We start from the raw sequence: 16,622 nt of genomic DNA, 5'->3' as shown, positions 1-16,622 counted from the left end.
GAGCATTTTTAAATAACTCATTTCCATAAGAAATGATTCTGCTCCAGGAGAACATTAGACACTATTCCCACTGTTAAAATACCATGATCTCACACAACATGTTTAAAGAGAAATATTCTCATTAAATTATAAGCCATAACCAAACCACTGGAAGGTATATATTTCTGCAGAGATCTCAGTGATTCCACATCTGTGCACCAAAAAAAGTGAGCAGAATATTTATAAAATTTGTTTATAATTGTGTGCTTAATATATTATAGATGATGTGATTTTACTTCACCAGGAAGTATCTCATTATTATTAGCCACTGGCAGAGGCAACACAAATTATATCCACCTCACAATTACAAATTGATACAACTAATTTAACTTGACTGAAGTTTTCTGGATGCCTTGTTTATATTTATTTATTATTGACTATACAAACTAGGTAGCTCCACCTTCTTTATTTTTTTATTCTTTTGTGTTACTCTCTTTTACTGATAAGGTATAAATATTTGCTCTATTCATGCCAGACAAAAAGCATAGCACAAGGATTTGTGTTTATGGATTCATTCATAAATATTAAATGAATATAATTTCTTCAATAAAGGAATTTTATAGAATTTATCAAAAATTTTTAAATAGTAGCCATGCAAAATTTAAATTATTTTTCTCCATTTTCTTCTTTTTCATAAAATATTCTTTTTTTTTTTTTTGTGATACGCGGGCCTCTCACTGTCGTGGCCTCTCCCGTTGAGGAGCACAGGCTCCGGAAGCGCAGGCTCAGCGGCCATGGCTCACGGGCCCAGCCGCTCCGCGGCATGTGGGATCTTCCCGGACCGGGGCATGAACCCGTGACCCCTGCATCGGCAGGCGGATTCTCAACCACTGCGCCACCAGGGAAGCCCTAAAATATTCTTATATAATGGGACAAAAGACATAAACTATTAGATGTTCAAAACAAATATAACTATTTAACTAAAATTATATCCTTTTTCATACTTCTTATTTTTCAGTAGACACAATTCAAAAGAGCAACAGCTAAAATGGAAATACATATGAACATATATTTGAATACATCTCATATAGCACATTAATATATCTGTTGCCTAAAGTACAGAATTCTATGGGTGCCTTATTAAAAATTTCTATTTTAGTATAGATCTGCTATTTTGTCAAGACCCCCTTGAATTCATCAATCTTAAATTATTTTTCAGATTAAAAATATTGAAAACAAATATTGATGCTATTTAAATCAAGCAAATTTGTGATTTCAACCACCCATTTTAAGTATAACTAAACAAAATTTAAAATTATTTTTAAGGTGAATTTGATATGGAATTCTAGGTTTGCATTACAAATTCTTTTTTACAAAGAATGTCAGAAGCTAACATGCTGTGTGATTAAGAAATTTAGGGACTTTCCCGGTGGTCCAGTGGTAAAGAATCTGCCTTCCAATGCAGGGGACGCAGGTTTGATCCCTGGTCAGGGAACTAAGATCCCACATGCTGAGTGCAACTAAGCCCAAGAGCCACAACTACTGAGCCCGCGTGCCTCAAACTACAGAGGCCACACGCTCTGGAGCCCATGTGCCAGAACTACAGAGCCCACACACTCTGGAGCCCACACGTCACAACTAGAGAGAGAAAACCCGCAGACCACAACTAGAGAGAAGCCTGCACATCACAAAAAAAGATCCTGCATGCCACAAGGAAGACCCAGTGCAGCCAAAAATTTAAGAGAAGGAAGGAAGAAAGAATTTTACTCAGGGAATTCCCTGGCGGACCAGTGGTTAGGACTCAGCACTTTCACTGCCATGGGTCCAGTTTCGATCCCTTTGATCCCTGGTTGGGGAATTAAGATCCTGCAAGCTGAGCTGCAGTGAGTCTGGAATGTAGGTAAAGCTGTATGACTGCAAAGTTCATGTTTATTTCCATTTATGTTACTTTCCTCATGAGAAATGAATAAAAACATACAAATATTAATATGCAACACTAAGTAAAAGATAATGAATTTCTTAAAGTGCAATCATATTACAAGGTAATCTCACAGACAATTTATTTAAAGTAAATGAGATCTTAAGTGATCACCTAAGGGGGACATGGCGTTAACTTTTGCCTTAAAAGATGAGTTGAGTTTCAAAAGGCAAGAAAGAGTATGCACTTATACAAACATTTTGTCAGATAATTTAGTAGGTTTTGTATCACTATAAATCTGAATACACTTTCAACTGTTATTTCCAATTCTAGATATATCTATCCTCTAAACATACTCATATGCCCAAAGATATATTAACAAATATGATCATTACCCTCCTATTTATTAAAAATATAAAAGTTTGAAACTATATAAATGTCAGTCAAGAAGAGGATGGATAAATAAACAAGTTGTAACTATACAGTGGAACAAATAAATTAGAGATACAGTTTGAAATATGGATATAAATGTGATACATTATTTATTAATGAACTTTCTAAACAATATCCATAGTATGATTCCATGTATGTAAAAAGAAGCAGGTTAAACCAGCGTATATTTTTATGTATGTATAGATTACTAAAATGCATTTTCAAAACTGTGGAAGAATATACCACAACCTGGTAATGCTAGCTCTGAAGGGAAGTAGGATTACTGTGGAACAGTACAGTTTGGCATGTGACAGTGACAATTAATATGTTATTTTACTTCTTATTCTCTATAACTATCAGTGATTGAATATTTGTTCACTGCACTTATACAAATATTATTTAACTATTAAAATACTATAACGGACCTAGAAGAATAAGTCCCCTGCCCAGATATACTTTCTACTACCACTCAGAAGGCAGAGAACTAACCCTCCCCCTTCCACCACTAGCACAAAAAATGCATAAAATGATTGTCAATCTCTGCCATCTCTCTGCAATCAACTAAATACTTCCTGGAAACTTCAGGCAGTCCTGGTGTTCCAATAAATTGTACAAAAAATTGTAAAGATACTTGAGACTAATATCTTATCATCTATCATTCTTATAAAATGTGATGGTCTAGGAAAAGCAAGCATTTCTCTATCCTCATTTGCAAAACTGTAGTGTCTTTGAATTCTTATTCCATATCAATATGCTTCTCATCATCTGATGAATTATCCAACTAATCTTTCTCCCTTTTCTCTCAACATATTTCTGCTTTGCTCTCTGAAATTACTTTGGCATTATTCAGTAAATATTTTGGATCTGGTTCATATCCTTCAGCTTCCTCCAAATACTGCCACAGTCCAAGGTAAATTTCAAAATTCATTAAGATAAGCTTTCCAGCAATGTATCTTGAAAATTATTGGACTTTATCCAATGCCAAAAGGCAAGAAAAGGAAATAAGTTAAAAATGTTGTAAAGGAAGATATTATATATAATGATGATCTACATAGGAAGTCCAAGAGAATCAAATAACTATAAATACATAAGATAATTCAGTAAGGGGACCAGAGTAAGCATTGAGTACAAAAAATAAGTAGCTTTCTCGTAATGATTTCTTGGATATGACACCAAAAGCACAGGCAACAACAACAAAAACTAGATGTCAAGATTAAAAACTTTGTAAATCAAAATATTCTGTCAACATAGTAAAGGCAACCCAGCGTGAAAGAAAATATTTGTAAATCATATATCTGATGAGATTTATATCTAGAGTAAATAAAGAACTCCTACAACCCAACAAAAACAAAAAACAAACAACCCAATCAAAATGGACAAAGGACCTGAATAGACATTTCTCCAGTGATGATATACAAATGAGCGATAGACACCTTGAATGACTCTCAACATCACTGATAATTAGGAAAATAAAAATCAAAAACACAAAGAGATACTTATTTTGCATCTGTTAGGTTGGGTGTTATAAACACACACACACACAGAAAATATCAAGTGTTGGAGAGGATGTGGATAATTTGGAACTCTTGTGTGTTACTGATGGGGATGTAAAATGGAAACAAAGGAAAATGGTATGAGGATTCCTCAAAAAATAAAACAGAGAATGGCCATATTACCACACAATCCAACAATACTACTTCTTGGTATAAACTCAGAATAAGTGAAATGAGATAATTGAACAAATATCCATACACCCATGTTCATAGCATTATTTACAATAGCCAAAATGTAGAGGCAAGCAACCCAAGTATCCATTGATGGATGAATGGATAAACAAAATGTGGTGTATAAAATGGGATATTATTCAGCCTTAAAAAGGAAGGAAATTCTGACACATGCTATGATATGGATAAACCTTGAAGACATAATGCTATGTGAAGGAAGCCAGTCACAGAAGGACAAATATTGTACAATACAATCTATGTGAGGTACCTAGGATAATCAAATTCATAGAGACAGAAAGTAGAATGGTGATTGTCAAGGGCTGGGAGGGAAGGGACAATAGGTAGTTTAATGGATAAAGAGTTTCATTTAAAGAAGTTGAAAAAGTTATGAAAATGGATGGTGGTGATGTTTGCACACGAATATAAATGTACAAAACGTACACTTGAAAAAGGTCAAAATAGTAAATTGTATGTTATATATATTTTACTGCAATAAAATAACTAGCTTTCTTACCTACCAGCAACCATAACTTAGAAATAAGATGAAATAAAGTAAATTAAATTCACAATTAACAACAAAACATGAATAATTGAGAATAAACCTAATAAAAAATTTGGAAGGCAGAAGAGAAGCACATTATTCTCAGGAGTTGGTTGGAGTCAATACCTATATGAAGAAAAATAAAACTTTTACTGAAAACTAAAATATGATGTAAATAAGAATGGCTCAAAATGACCATTCTTCCCACAAAATAGAATTCAACAAACCCCTTTTTAAGGAAGATGGCACTTCCGTGCCATCCATTTACAGTCTCTAGTCCAAAGTCCACGATCTCTATAAGGTCTGAATTTGATGCCTCTTTCCTCAGAGATATAAAAGAGAATGATAACAACAACAAAATTATCTGACCACAATCATCCCTCCCTGCTTCTGGCAACTCCAACATCAAATAAGGTCACCCAGGACAGTGATGAAGGAATTCATACATAAGAACACTGTCCAAACTGGGAACGGGTACAAATTCTTTCTTCTCCTAGTTAACATAAATAATGCTACTTCTTTACTTGTTTCAGCAACAGAACCCCTCTATTCCTTATGCCTTGTGGATAAACTTATTAATATACTCAATCGTATCATTGCCCCTGCATTCTGACAGCACTCAATCCAGAAAAAAACTGTGTTTTCTTAAATCTTCCCCTAAATCACCTGGCAGAAATTCAAAACACACATTGTGCCTCTTCTAACATGCTTTTACAGAGACGCCCTGTGGTTTTCTACAGTGTGCTATCCAATGAAGCAACAAACCCAACTCTGTTGAACTACTCATGTGTTTCTAGTGGTCACCGGCTGGAGAATATTATGTCATAAAGAATTTATCTTATGTTCCTATTAGGGTGAATATACAAATTCTCCTTGTTGTTTTTAATGGTATCAAAAAATACAAAGAACCTAATTTCCTATTGTTAGTTTGTTACATTCCCTCCTGTCAACTTAGCAGTACCCCACCTCTCTTTAAAAGTCACCACTGCTTTGCTAAGGAGAAGCTTCCAGTTTTCCTTTCCTTAGGGTAGTGTTTGCCAAGTGGCGTTACTCTGGAAATATTTGTGAGGCAGAGGAGAGGCAGAAATTCTTTATTCTCAGGAGTTGGTTGTAGCCAGGTGCTTGGGGAAATGAGAGATTTAGAACAGTTCCTTGGTGAGTGCCCAGGAGCTACCTGCTGGGCGGCTGCCACCTTAGATATTTAGTGGAACCTCTCACAGAGCCTCTTGAGCATGGTGGCGGTTCCCACATCAGTGCTTCGGGCTGAGATTCTCAGTGTCTGCTTCTGAGTGTCTGCCAGCCTAGTTTCTCTGGCTTCCCATGACATCCCATGCTGTTACCCCAGGTCATTCTATTAAAACCCTCTATCTGGATTACAGAGTGTTTCTGTTTCACTGCCTGAATACAGATTAATGTAATTAGAAAAGCAGTTAAATAAATTATGGTACGCATGAGGTACTCCAGCAGTTAAAAAATATGAAGTAGGTCAGTGAGTATTAATTGTTAAGGAAAAAAGTTGTAAGAGAACACATACAGTACTGTACCATTTAAGGAAGTATTTATAAAATTGTAACAGTGGTTGTCTTGAGAGAGATTCTTTGGAGGGATGGGTGGGATGAATGGTGACATTCACATTTTTCTCTTTAAACTTCTGCATCATTTGCATCCTTCAGATAAAAATCTTAATGATACATTACTTTTGTAGTTAGAAATAATATCAACAAAAAGAACTAGAAAAACTAAAAAAAAAAATGCCTGATAGTTCTTAATCTCAATGATTGTTGTCTCCTACACAATAACTTCTGTAGTTATGTACAGGACTACAACTTGGATTTTTATCATTACACACACACACACACACACGCGCACACACACACACATCCTTCAGAAACTGCATACCTTAAGATAGCATTCTCCTGACACACAATTCTGACTTTCCATTTTGGCATTAACATTAACCCATATTTCAATATCACAGAGACCTGGATGACCAATTTCTTCAAATTTTCTTAAATCCATCAACCTTCTTGTTCTGTTGCTTATTTCTTTCTTTTTTTTTTTTTTTTTTGATATGTGGGCCTCTCACTGTTGTGGCCTCTCCCGTTGCGGAGCACAGGCTCCGGACGCGCAGGCCCAGCGGCCATGGCTCACGGGCTTAGCTGCTCCGCGGCATGTGGGATCTTCCCGGACCAGGGCACGAACCCGTGTCCCCTGCATCGGCAGGCGGATTCTCAACCACTGCGCCACCAGGGAAGCCCTCTGTTGCTTATTTCTTTCTATTCAACTCCTTTTACAAAGACAGCCAAATTTCTTAAGATGCTTATATTTCTTTCCTATTTTTCTGTTAAAATTCAAGCCCCAAGTCACTATTTCAATCGGATTCCTTCACTCCTAGACAAGGAAAATGCATTCTGTTGGAGGATATAATCCAACTTTCAGACTATTGTCATTTGAAGCTAATGATCTACAACCATACCTGTGTTCTCAGCATACAGCCACTATTTTAATTTTCCATAGACATCTCTTTTTCTTTCCTGTCCAATATAATTCTGAACTCTTATTTTCTCACTCAGAATTTAGCATGAGAGTCTATTATTTCATTTCATAAATATCTGTCATTCATTCTCTGAAAAACAAAAATGTGGCCACCAAGTGAGGGTTCATCATATTCTCACCTCCTTACCAAAAATATATTTATAACAATTCAAAATTCCTGTCCTAGAGTGTCAAAGGGTAACTCTTTCCTGCTGCCTCACTTTGACCTCTCCATCTTAGTTTTCTACAGCTTGTTGCTCAATAGTTTTCTGTCTTCCTCATCCTTTGTAATGATGATTTCCCTAAGCACATTCAGATGCCTCCCCATTACAGGACTTTTGACCTTAGGCATCCCTTTAATTACTCGCTAGAGGCTCTGCTGCCTTTTATCAACACCTCTCAGAGAATACTAATTGCTATCTTCACTCCCATATTGCTAATTGACTAACTGACACCTACAGATACCAGCGCCTGGTTGGCATCCTCATTAATTCTAAGAAATAATGATGATAATAACTAATATCTGCTGAATGCTTACTGTATTCTAGGCATCTTTTAGGCACAGTGGATATTTAAATAATTTTTATTCTTTCCAACAGCCTTAAAAGGTAAGTACAATTATAATTCTAAGTTTAAGATTTGGAAACTGAGTTATAGAGAACTTAGATAACTTGCTCAAAGTCACAGTCAATAAGTGAATGAACAAAAATTTAAGCCCAAATTGTCAACTCCAAAATTCAACATCTTAACTATTTGTCACACTGCCTCTCAACTACACACATTAGTGAAATAATTTTATTCTTTAAATAGGGAGGAGATTGTATTTGATTGATAACTCACAGGAATGGGTGATAGTCGATTTTTTATGATGTACATTCTGGAAACTTTACATATATATAAACATTTTTACATATGATACGTGTTTTTAAAAATAGCCACATCACTGTGGTTAGGTTAAGGATCATCCTCAAGATTCTAATTGGTTCCCTTGCCTTTGGTTTATATCTTGTCTGAATGGGAACTAAAATTTTCCACATGGAAATTTACCCACTGCGTGTGAAACCCTCATTTTACTTTTCGAGGAGAGATGTCCTCCCTAGAGCCATTACATTTTCCTCAATTAACACAGTTTAGAAACTCTGGGTCTTCATGTCTCAGTGGACATCAGTGGGATGAATATTGACCCTCAGCAAAATACCACTTTCCAGGGAAGTTTCTAGGTGGGCAACATTCCAGTGCAACTCTGAACAATACCTAGACATTACCCACATTACCTCCTGCCCTTTATCTAGAGGTGGGCAGCTTTATCATCTGAAGACGGTAAGACTCTTCAGTAGATTAAACAGGGGTAGCTCACTAGGCATTTAGTGTCCACTGACAAACACTTGTGGTAAACATTGAGTGACTTTCAGCTAATAGCCAGGTATTCTGATAGATTTTATTACTTTCTCCAGAGAAACAATATTATGGATCAATAGTGAAATCCAATTAGAATTTCATTTTGCCTCATTTGGCTAAACAGATACACTCTATGGAGACATGAATCAACTGTAAGTAAAGAGAATTCCTAATCAGAAAATTTTAAGCTTTGCTTTTCTGATAATACAGCTGTGAATCATCTTCTAGAGAGTGTGCTGTGACCTTAGCACAATTTGCTTAAGAAAAATGGCAAAAGTATATTGTTCCATCTGTTCCAGACTCTAGAGGAAATTACTGTTTGCTAGTACCAGAGGTATTAAGCAGCATTTGGGAATTTTCTTAAATTTATACCATAATATTATTTAAGGAAGAATCTCACTTTGATTCACAGGCAAAGAGTAGACTGAACTCTATCTTTGAAATGACACCCTTTATAAACACCTTCCATATTTCTCTCTAATGATTTATTTTCTCCTGGTGTTACTATAAATTGAGAAACACATTATGCAATTTTGCTTTTTCTATTCTAACATCAGTATCCAGAAGCAACTATATAGTATCTCTTCAACTTAGAATTCTGTTCGCTTAAATATTCATGTAACCAGCTCTTTTTTGTCATTTACTCATCAGCCTAATAGTTACGTTCTTTTTTTTTTTTTGCGGTATGCGGGCCTCTCACTGTTGTGGCCTCTCCCGTTGCGGAGCGCAGGCTCAGCGGCCATGGCTCACGGGTCTAGCCACTCCGCCGCATGTGAGATCTTCCCAGACGGGCACGAACCCGTGTCCCCTGCCTGCATCAGCAGGCAGACTCCCAACCACTGTGCCACCAGGGAAGCCCTAGTTACATTCTTAAAAAGGCCTTACTTGAACCGTTCACATTTCTAATTTTTGTTTCTTCATTAGAATTTAAATTCTATGAGAGCAGGAACTTTTCATCTTAACATGATACCTTCAGTGACTGTCTAGAATAATGTTTGTTACAAAATATGTGCTCAGCATTGATTTGGTGAATGGAAGAATCATGTGAACTACATTTTTTAAAGGATGGGGTTGAAATCTGAACCATTTTTGAAATAATGAAATAACATTGATCAGTTTTCCTTTCTCAATAAACATTGATTAGGTAAATGAAACATTACAATGGTATTTACTGTGAAGACTGAGAAAAGACTTTGATAAATACATGTGATGATTTCCAATTGCCAGGATTCTAAAAATAACTTTAAAACTATTATGCAGGATTTTATCCCACATTCTTAAATAACTCTATTATATGAAGATCTTATTTTTTCAATTTTAAACTTTAGTTAAAATATGCATTACCACAACCAGATAAAAGATTCAAGTCTAAATTTGTACAGCACAAAATACAAGATCTGACTAACAAGTTCAGTAGTAGTTGGGCTCAGTAGTTGTAGCTCATGGCTCTAGAGTGCAGCCTCTGAGTTGTGGCACATGGGCTTAGTTGCTTCGTGGCATGTGGGATCTTCCCGGACCAGGACTCGAACCCGTGTCTCCTGCATTGACAGGCAGATTCTTAACCACTGTGCCACAGGGAAGTCCATCACACAGAGCACTTTTAACGTGATGATTCTAGTAAAGACTTTTTAAAAAAAAATTTACTTAGGGTAGATTTCTGCAGACTTACAGGATCCTTGAGGGCTTGCAGTAGCAAGTAGTTCAATTTCATCATGATATTGCTGGACTCTTTTAGGACAAGAATGACTTCTTTTGGCAGGGTTGGTGGCAGGATTAGATAGTAAATTGTGGTGAGTGAAGACTGCCAAAATCCAGTGTTTTTTATTTTTATTTATTTGTTTATTATTGGAGTATAGTTGATTTACAATGTTGTGTTAGTTTCTGTTGTACAGCAAAGTGGGTCAGTTACACATATACATATATCCACTCTTTTTTAGATTCTATTCCCATATAGGTCATTACAGAGTATTGAATGGAGTTCCCTGTGCTATACAGTAGCTTCTTATTAGTTATCTATTTTATATATAGTAGTGTGTATATGTCAATCCAAATCTCCCAGTTTATCCCTCCCCCCTCCCCTTTCCCCCTTGGTAACCATAAGTTTGTTTTCTACATCTGGGACTCAATTTCTGCTTTGTAAATATGTTCATTTCTACCAGTTAAAAAAAAAATACTTGATTGAATTCTAAGGCTGGAATTTTAAAAAGTGTTTTTCACTTGCCTTAATTTGTTTACATCAGAAGAAATGAAGCATGTGACTGTGTTCTTCCAATAACTTATAATATATAGTCCCCATCAATAGATCCAACAAAACCTAGGTAGGTTCAAAATCGGCATATGATAAAGTAGAATTTACTCACCTGAATAATCATTTTGCTAAAAGAAAGACTCCGGGGTTTTCAAAAATCTTGTTCACCTTGACACCTAAAATCCCTTCCCAGGATCCCTAATTTAGCCTGGTTACAGGAGCACAAAAGCAGAAATTTGCTGTAGGTACTATTACTTTCTTCATCAACCACTGATAAATATTCTTAATTCTATGCAATTTGAGCAAATCAGGGGAATGTTATACCCGGCAGTGAGAGAGGGTTTTTAGGTAAAGGGAGATTAAGGATACCAGTTTGCAGAATTAATTGCATGAATCCTGGGCAGCCCCATGTTCCCTTAGCTGAAGTTATTAATTACAATCACAGAGTATTCTCAGTCCATAGAATTTGGCATCCCTACTGCGGTACCCCACCCCCCTTTCTAAGTAACACTGCATGTCCGTACTGTCACATAGGGACCTTCTTGGCTTCAACCCTGCCCCTTAATAAGTCCTAGGAAGAATCTTCTCACCTCTGATGGAAACTCTACTTCTAATCCCACTTACTGGCTGTCTCCTTGTTCTGAAAGGCACTTCTGCTTTCACCATGTTGGATCACACCTGTTAACATGCCCTACCCACCTCTCCATAGACCAGAGGCCACTGGCTATTGCCACTGACACAGATTAAGACCTAGTTCACCTTGTTGCTTGGAGTTAGGAGCAATACAGTTGGCTTGGAGAGACCAGTGCTTAGTTAAAATGGTATTCCTGATTTTATTTCTGTCTGCTCTCAGCTTCTTCCCCTTCTCTACAGGCTCAACTTGAGTGTCCAATAGTTTGGTAGATGATCCTGCTACAGCTATGACAGATCTTAAGACATTACAGATGTTTTTGAATTCCAGGATAAGAAAATTATGCGTTTTTGATAGGCAGTGAAAAGCTATTGTAAAACTTTGAAGGGGGCAGTAAAATGATTAAAGGTGCTCTTGAGGAAACTTGTTGAATAGTGTGACTTTGCAAAAGGAAAAATGGAAGTGGAAACTTTTGTCTTAGATTCCAGTTGAGTAAAAGTGCTTTATCAACTCTAAACAACAGCGACTGGTAAAGAGGGTTTTATAATTTTATATCCCTCTGTGGAAAATTTCAGAGAAGCAAATTTACACAAATATTTAAGTAAAGAGTTTTTTTTTAAATTTTTGTTTTATTGTAGTAAGAACTCAACTAAGATTTACCCTCTTAATAAGTTTTTAAGTGTACAATACAGTAGTGTTAACTGCACAGCAGATCTTTAGAACACATTCCTCTTGCATAATTGAAATTTTACATACATTGATTAGCAATTTCCCATTCCTCCCCTTTCCCTGCCCTGTCCCAGCCCCTGAAAACTACTATTCTACTCTCTGATTCTATGATTTTAAATATTTTAGGTACCTCATAAAAGTGGAATCATGCAGTATTTGTCCTTCTGTGCCTGGCTTATTTCACTTACCTTATGTTTTCAAAGTTCATCCATGCTGTTGTATAAAGTAGGAGTTTCTCCTTAAGGCTGAATAATATTCCATTATATTTAAAGACCAATTTTTCTTTATTCATTCATCTGTCAATGGACATTTAAGTTGTTTCCACATCTTGGCTATTGTGAATAGTGCTGCAATGAACACTGAGTTGCTAAGGTGCCTTGGGATCTTGTTATCTTTTGCGTTTTTATATGAGTTTTAGAATTGTTTTTTTTTTCTGTTTCTGTAAAAATTTCCTTGAGATTTTGGTAGTGATTGCGTTGAATCTATAGATAGGTTAGAATGGACATTTCTATAATAATAAGTCTTCCAATTTATGAATAAGGAATATCTTTCCATTTGTTTCCTCTTTAACTGCTTTAATCAGACGTTTACTGTTTTCAGTGTATTATCATTTTACCTCCTTAGTTGTTTATTCTTATTATTGTATTTACTTTGTTTTTTTGCTATTGTAAATGGGATTATTTTCTTAATTTTCTTTCCAGCGTGTGCATTGTCGGCATATGGGAACACGGGTGATATTTATATATTGATTTTGTATCCTGCCATTTTATTGAGTTATTTTATTAGGTTTAGCAGGTGTGTGTGTGTGTGTGTGTGTGTGTGTGTGTGTGTGTGTGTGTGTGCATGCGCTACCTGATCACAGAGATAATTTTCCTACTTCCTTTCTAATTTGGATGTCTTTGATTTCATTTTCTGCCTAATTGTTCTGAATAAGACTTCCCATGCTATGTTAAATAGAAGTGGCGAGAGTGGACATCCTTGCCTTATTCCAGATCTTAGAGGAAAATATTTCAGTCTTTCATGATTGAGTATGATAGCTTTAAGTTTCACATCAATGTCCTTTGTTATGTTGAGGTGCATTGCTAGCATACCTAGTTTGTTGAGAGTTTTTATCATGAAAAGGTGTTATTATTCTTAAATGCTTTTTCTGCATCTATTGGGATAGTTGCATACTTTTTCCCTTTCATTCTCTTAATATGGTATATTATACTAATTGATTTGCATATGTTGAACCATTCTTGCATCTCAGAGATAGGTGTATGACCTATCTTAATGTTGACCATGGTGTATGATCTTCTTAATGTTTTGCTGAATTTGATTTGCTAGTATTTTGTTGAGGATTTTTGCATCTATATTCATCAGGGATATTGGCCTGTGGTTTTCTTTCCCTGTGATAGCTCTGTCCAGCTTTGGTATCGGGGTAATGCTGGCCTAATATAATGAGTTTGAAAATATACCCTCTTAAATTTTTTGGAAAATTTGAGAAGGACTGACATTAATTCTTCTTTCAATGTTCGGTAGAATTCACCAGTAAAACCATCTGGTCCTAAGCTTTTCTTTATTTAGAGTTTTTTGATTATTGATTTGATAAGCATACTACTTTTATATCTCTTCAGACTTTTTATTTCTTCATGATTCAGTCTTGTGGGTTATATTTTTCTGGGAATTTATTCATTTCTTCTAGGTTATCCAGTTTGTTGGCAAATAATTGTTCATAGTAATCTCTTAGGATCATTTTATGTGTTATTAGTTGTGAAATCTCATCTTTCATTTATGATTTTTTTTTATTTGGATCTTTTCTCTTTGTTTGTAGTTAGTCTAGCTAAAGTTCTGTCAACTTTAAAATTTTTTTTTCAAAGAAGCACTCTTAGAATTGATTTTTTTCTATTCTTTTTCTACTCTCAGTTTCATTTAATTCTCCTCTAATCTTCATTATTCACTTCCACCTGCTAACTTTGCGTTTTGTTTGTTCTTATTTATCTACTTTCTTGAGGTGTAAACTTAAGTTGTTTATTTGAAATCTTTCTTCTTTTTTAAATGTTCACTGCTGTCAACTTCCCTCTTATTACTGTTTTTACCACATTCCATAAGTTTTTATATGTTGTATTTCCATTTTCGTTTGTATAGAAATATTTCTTTATTCCTTTTTGCTTTCTTCTTTGACCCATTAGTGGTTCAAAAGTGTGTTGTTTAATTCCACATATCCTGAATTTTTCAGTTTTCCTTCTACTATTTGTTTCATTCGACTGCAGTCAGAAACGATGCATGATATGATTTCAACCTTATTAAATTTGTTAAGACTTGTTTTCTGACCTGCCAATTTATCTATCCTTAAGAAAGATCCATGTGCTTTTGAGAAGAATGTGTATTCTGCTGCTGTTGGGAGCAATGTTCTATATATATCTGTTAGATCTATTTGGTCTATAATGTTCTTCAGTTCCACTGTTTGTTTGCTCATTTCCTGTATGGTTGACTTGTCCTGTATTGAAAATAGGTTATTGAAGTCTCATACTATTATTGTACTGTTATCTGTTTTTCTATTTGGTTCTTTCAATGTTTTCTTCATATATTTAGATGCTTTGATGTTGGGTGCCTATAATTATTTTTAATATATTTAAATAAATTTTATGTGTTTTTATAATTATGTATTTATAATATCTTCCTGTGGAATTGATCCTTTGATCATTGTACAATGTCATTTTTTGTCTCATAATAGTTTTTGTTTGTTTGTTTGTTTTTAACATTTTTATTGGAGTATAATTACTTTACAATGGGGTGTTAGTTTCTGCTTTATAACAAAGTGAATCAGCTATACGTATACATATACATATATCCCCATTGCCCCTCCCTCTTGTGTCTCCCTCCCACCCTCCATATCCCACCCATCTAGGTGGTCACAAAGCACTGAGTTGATCTCCCTGTGCTATGTGGCTGCTTTCCACTAGCTATCTGTTTTACATTTGGTAGTGTCTGTATGTCCATGCCACTCTCTCACTTCATCCCAGCTTACCCTTCCCCCTCCCCATGTCCTCAAGTCCATTCTCTACATCTGTGTCTTTATCTTGTGATTAGTTTTGACTTAAAATCTTTTTGTCTGATATAAGTATAGCCCTCCCTGCTCTCTTTGGGGTGTCATTTGCATAGAATACCTTTTTCCATCCCTTCACCTTCAGCTTATGTATGCTTTTGAATTTAAAGTGAGTTTCTTGAAGGCAGCATATAGTTTGGTATTCTTTGTTATCCATTCAGCCACTCTGTACCTTATGATTGGGGAGTTTAATCAATTTACATTTAAAGTAATTATTGATAGGAAAGAATTTACTATTGCTATTTTGTTCATTGTTTTGTTTGTCTTTTAGTTATTTTGTCCCTCTTTTCCTCTTGCTTTCTTCCTTTGTGTTTTGTTGATTTTCTGTATTTATATGCTTAGACTCCTTCCTCTCTTTCTTTGTGCAACATCTGTAGGGTTTTTGTATGTGTGGTTACCAGGGGTTTACATATCTTGTAGTTACAATAGTCTATTTTAAGCTGACAACAACTTAACACCAGTCACATATAAATGTTACATTTCTACTTCTCCCCCATATCTTTATGTTCATGTCATAATTTGTATAAATTGATTTTATATCCATTAATATATTTTTAGTTATAGTTATTTTAAAAATTTGTGTCTTTTAACTTTTATACCAGAATTCAAAGTGATTTACCAAACACCATTAAAATAATACAGTATTCTTTATTTGGCTATGTATTTACCTTTATCGATGAGTTTTAGTGTTTCTCAATCTGTTGTGCTGCTGTTTAGCATCCTTTATTTTCAACTTGAAGAACTCCCTTTAGCATTTCTTGATAAGGCAGGTCTAGTGGTGATGAACTTCCTCAACTTTTGTCTGAGAGTGTCTCTATCTCACTCTCAATTTTGAAGACATTTTTGCTGTGTATAGTATTCTTGGTAGGCTTTTTATTTTTCTTTCAGTAGTTTGAATATACCATCCCACTCTCTTCTGGCCTATAAATTTCCAGGGAGAAATCTGCTTCAGATTTTATGGAAGTTGCTTGTATTTGACAAGTTGCTTTTCTTGCTGCTTTCAGAATTCTCTGTTTGTTTTTGTATTTTGACATTTAATTATAATTTGTCTTCTTTAGATTCATCTTATTAGAATACTGTAGGCTTTCTGGATCTTCACAGAAAGGATCTTTTCATATCCTTCACAGATTTGGTAAGGTTTTAGCCATTATCTCTCTGAATAACTTTTTGGTCCTTTCTCTTTTTCTTCTCTTTTGGGACTCCTATAATTCATATATTGGTCTGTTTGGTTGTGTTCTATATGTTCCTTAGGCTTTCCTCCTTTTTTTTTCATTCTTTTTTCTTTTTTGCTTTTCTGACTGAATAATTTCCAATGATTTGTCTTTGAGTTTGCTGATCCTTTCTTCTGCTCGAGCTAGTCTTCTGTTGAACCCCTCTAATGAATTTTTTCAGTTTAGAT

This window comes from Kogia breviceps, chromosome 4 (assembly GCF_026419965.1).
Source record: "Kogia breviceps isolate mKogBre1 chromosome 4, mKogBre1 haplotype 1, whole genome shotgun sequence".
Taxonomy (NCBI): domain Eukaryota; kingdom Metazoa; phylum Chordata; class Mammalia; order Artiodactyla; family Physeteridae; genus Kogia; species Kogia breviceps.
The sequence above is the reverse complement of the archived record's forward strand: the minus strand, read 5'-3'. Positions refer to the sequence as shown.